The sequence below is a fragment of the Betta splendens genome, unplaced genomic scaffold, assembly GCF_900634795.4.
Source record: "Betta splendens unplaced genomic scaffold, fBetSpl5.4 scaffold_30, whole genome shotgun sequence".
NCBI classification, from domain to species: Eukaryota; Metazoa; Chordata; class Actinopteri; order Anabantiformes; family Osphronemidae; genus Betta; species Betta splendens.
Genome location: NW_026577849.1, coordinates 42,318 through 46,640, shown reverse-complemented (window position 1 = coordinate 46,640; position 4,323 = coordinate 42,318). Strand labels below are relative to the sequence as shown.

The window sequence follows — 4,323 nt, the reverse complement described above, 5'->3', positions numbered from 1 at the left end:
TCAGTGCCACCCACTAGCACAATGACCTCACTTTCTACATTGTACATGTAAATTAACAACATCACACTTGTGTGCACTATTAATCATTACAATGGTCAGGTCCACTGTACAAAATATTTAACTCAGTGACATTTTTTAAAATATGATTTAAGTCGGTCAGGGAGAGCAGAGGGAGGAGAGGGAGGTTGGGTAGAGGTGGAGGATAAGAGGCAGGGAACAAAGGGAAGGGGAAGTCGGGCAGCTGCCTTTGCAGCAGCGTCAGCGCGTGCATTTCCAGCAGAGCACCAAAGTCATGTGTGATGCCAAAAGCGTATCTGGAGTCTGTGTAGATAGTAACAGACTTCCCTTCAGCCAATTTACAGGCTTCGGTCAGTGCGATCAACGCAGAGTAATGTCCTGGCAAAGCGCCAGACTGTAAAACAGTATGAGAGGTGCAGACTGCATATCCAACCTGACAGTGGCCCGAAGCAGGGTGTCTAGAGGCGGAGCCATCAACAAAGAGAACGAGGTCACAGTTAGGAATTGGCACATCCGACAGATTTGGGCGCGGAGTGCAGACCTGGTTCAAGACCGAAACACAGTTGTGAGGCTCGCCATCGTCAGGGCCTGGAAACAAAGTGGCTGGGTTAAGCACATTGCACCTTTTGACAGTGATGTTTGGCATTTCCAGTAAGATGGTGTTGTATCTAAGCCATCGGGCTGTAGAAAGATGTGATGTTTTTTGTTCCAAAAGGATCAAAGACACGGCATGAGGAACCAGCAGGGTGACATCAGAATAGCCAACAATGATGCCAGCACGGCTTTCTCTGCCGCAGCCACTGCTCGGAGGCATCGTGGGAGCCCCGCAGCGACTGGATCAAGCTTAGCAGAGAAATAGGCTACAGGGCGCGGACGCCCTCCGTGATCCTGTAAAAGGACAGAGGTCATACAACCTGATTTCTCATCCACTGTCATCCAAGTTTGAGGTCAGTGAACGCCTGTTCAGCCTCAGATGTCCACATGAGGCGGGTGGTGGATGCAGAAGACGTCTGCATCAGAGCTCTAAGCGGAGCCTCCAAGACGGCGCAGTTAGGAATCGTCCTCGCCCGCGAAACCTGCTCGCTCCTCTGTTGTTGTTATGCATTGCAGAGAACATCTCCAAGGATGGCAGATACAATTCGCCCTGTTGTTTTTCCTTCTTTGCCATCTTCCTCTGCTGGAGAGTGTCATAAGCATGGCGTGCGTGTCTTGTGAGGTCAGACAGACGCGCTTCTTCTTTCCATCCGATGTATGACTGCTTCACGGCGTCAAAAACTTCAGGGAGTAAGCCTTTCATCACCAGTTCACACAGGTGACTCTCGTATGTTGAACAGATGAGTCCTCCCACTCCTTCAGGGGGAGGATGAACTCCTCCGTGAGTGCTGTATGCGGTGGTGAGGCGGTGAACAAAGTCATCAACTGATTCCTCTGGTTGTTGTTTGCATGTGGTGACTTTAATCATACAGACTTTGTCAGGGAACGCAGTTTTGAGGTGGGCAACAAGCGTCCTCACTGCGGTAACGAATCCATCATTTAAGTTGTTTGTCCAGTCTTTGTGTTTGAGAGCAAGTGTCACATTAGGCAATTGTCTAGCCAGCTTCTGGTATTCACAAGGTGCAAGACGTTTGGCCAGGATGCGACGAATCTCAGCTCCAGTGGGTCTGTACTCCTGGCAGAAAGCCAGAAGGTTGGCACCGAATGTCTTTCCTGATTCAGTGATGTCTGGGAGATTTTGAGCAAAGTCAGCTACAGTATGTCAGCGCTAGTCCATGGTCTGTGCACTAACATGCTTCCTTCAGGGCCGGCCACTTCCACCATGGGCAAGCTGATTTCTGGAGCTACTGGTGTGTTGCTCCTTAGGGTACTGTTGGAAAAGTACTGCATTTAATCATTGAAACATATTTTGCTGAAGCCTTGTTAGCTGTGCTATAGCCTTGAAGTTTCCTCCCTTCTGCTCTGTAAGAAATAGGGAGTACCAGTGTGTAGCATCCTTATCTGATGAGCCCAATGCTTGCTTTGTGCAGAGAATATTTCCTACGTACTGTGTGACTATGCACCTCCCAGAATGCAATACATATTATGAGCTGAATCCCTGTCTTCTCTTCGGTGAGAGGAAGTTGCCTTTGCTGTAAACTGCTCACTCCTTGCAAGTAAAATCCTGAAGAAGGTCTCAACTGATTGTGTCTGCTTTATTTAAGATTTACAAAGGGAACTAACAATTTCCCTAACATAATTGGGGGCTCGTCCGGGATCCCAAGATCCTCTCTTTGCAGGGACATCGAGTCGGCGACTGAAGTCTGTGCACAGCCAGGTTTGGAACCTGCAGAAAATCCTGGGAGGTGAATTCCTGCCCAGGTCAGACGTCGGCTGGTGGTCCGACGAGGCGAGGTGACGGGATCCTGAACCAGGGCCAGGACACAGATCAGGCGAGTATGAAAAGAGTAAATCCTAAGGTATCTTAAATTCCGTGAGTGGCTCACGAGGTAAAAGAAGACTGGGTCTTCAGAAAAGTTCCGTGACGAGGTCACGAGGTAAAAGAGGACCGGGTCCTCATAAGAATTCCGTGAGTGGCTCACGAGGTAAAAGAAGACTGGGTCTTCAGAAAAGTTCCGTGACGAGGTCACGAGGTAAAAGAGGACGGGGTCCTCGTAAAATAGATTAATGATAGTTTGTCTGATTGAAGCAGCGGCAGAGTGGAAACCTGACGGTGTCAACGTAAACTCTGATCAGCTGGAGTAAATCAGACTATAAATAAGTGTTATTGTTTGTCAGTCTCTAAGTGAATTTTAACTTCTTAGAGGAAGTCTCAGAGACCTTTTGTGTTGTGTGTCTGATTGAGATCAAAATTGAGAGGTTGGTTTACTGAGACAGCTGTGTCCGCAGGAAACTAGTTCCTGTAGAAGCTTGGCACAGTCGATGATCTCTGTGAACGCTGTGACTGATCGTTGATCTCAATCCTCGTAGTGAAGCAAATTAAAGAACACTAAGGGTGAAAACCTTGAAGGTGATTCCAAATACATGTCTAAAAGACATTCTTAGTCGACTATAATAATATATATATAACTTACCACAGTGGAAAAAGAAATTTGGATTTGATGGAAATTTAAAAAAGTAGAATTGTGTAAAAAATTGATGGATAAAATAACTGTGATAACTGAAACTGTTTAAAGAAAGAGATGGGGAATATAATAAAGCATAAAAATTCATGCTATATGCACAACAAAATTTTGAATTAAAAATAAACACTAAAGGGGTGTATAAGTATGGAACAAATTAAGTGAAGACATAAAAAATATTAATAAAATGATAGAAATATCATAGAAACTATATAATAGATATAATTTAATAACTGTTTTATATTAATATAAAAAATAACCTATAATAGAACAATAATAATATAATTGATGTGCTTAAATATAAATATAAAGGCATGCGTCAATTAAAACATAGGAAAGAACAAGCTCATTGATTAATTAGATGGAACGTTGTGGAAGTGGTGCACGAATATTAACATTCTGTTATAATTCCTTATTGTTAAAATACTTTATGTGATGTATGAAACTAACAGTCTATGTTCAGATATTGAATACAAATCAATGAAATGAAGCAAAAGCAGCACTGCACGGCTTAGGCCACAGACCAGCTGACTGTCCACAGAATGATTCTGATGGGGCAAAGTGATGGGAGAGAGGCTGGTGGGGTTCCAGTACCAGTGTAGATAACACTGAGGAGGGAGGTGAATGCACTCACACACTCCACAATGAAGATACACACACACACGCACGCAGACGCACTCACTGCTGATGTCACAGCTAACAGCAATGAAGAATGCTTGCTATGCTTAGATTCAGAAATGATCACAGCTAACTGCAATGAAGAATGCTTGTAACGCTTAGATTCAGAAATGATTTGACAATGTTTTTCCAATGTAGAAAAAAAAAAACTTTATAAGTCATGTCAGAGACAATATTAGACTAATACTGTCACGGGCTCGGGCAGGCGGCGGACCCACATGCACAGCACGAAGGCAGGATTATGAGCAAAAGAGATTTATTATCCAAGGCACGGTCAGACGGTCCAGGTCATACACGGAAGGGTCACGGCAAAAATACAGGCAGGGATCAGGCAAACTCACGGTCAGTAGTTAGTCCAGGGTCAGGCAGGATACACAAGGCAAAACAGGAACAACAAACACGAACGAAACTCAGGACTCTCAGGAAACACGGGACACTAATGAAACTCGGGATATTCAGGAAACACAAACGGAACTCGGAACTCTGAAGAAACACGACAATCTGGCAGGGA

General features: G+C 44.7%; 1 long non-coding RNA gene across 1 annotated transcript; it reads left to right on the top strand.

The window, feature by feature from the left end:
* The first annotated feature begins 1,889 nt into the window (after window positions 1-1,889).
* LOC129603766 (uncharacterized) lies at window positions 1,890-3,021 on the top strand. The gene is made up of 2 exons (XR_008693970.1): window positions 1,890-2,528; window positions 2,626-3,021. It is a non-coding gene; the product is annotated as an uncharacterized LOC129603766 (long non-coding RNA).
* Window positions 3,022-4,323: the final 1,302 nt, after the last annotated feature.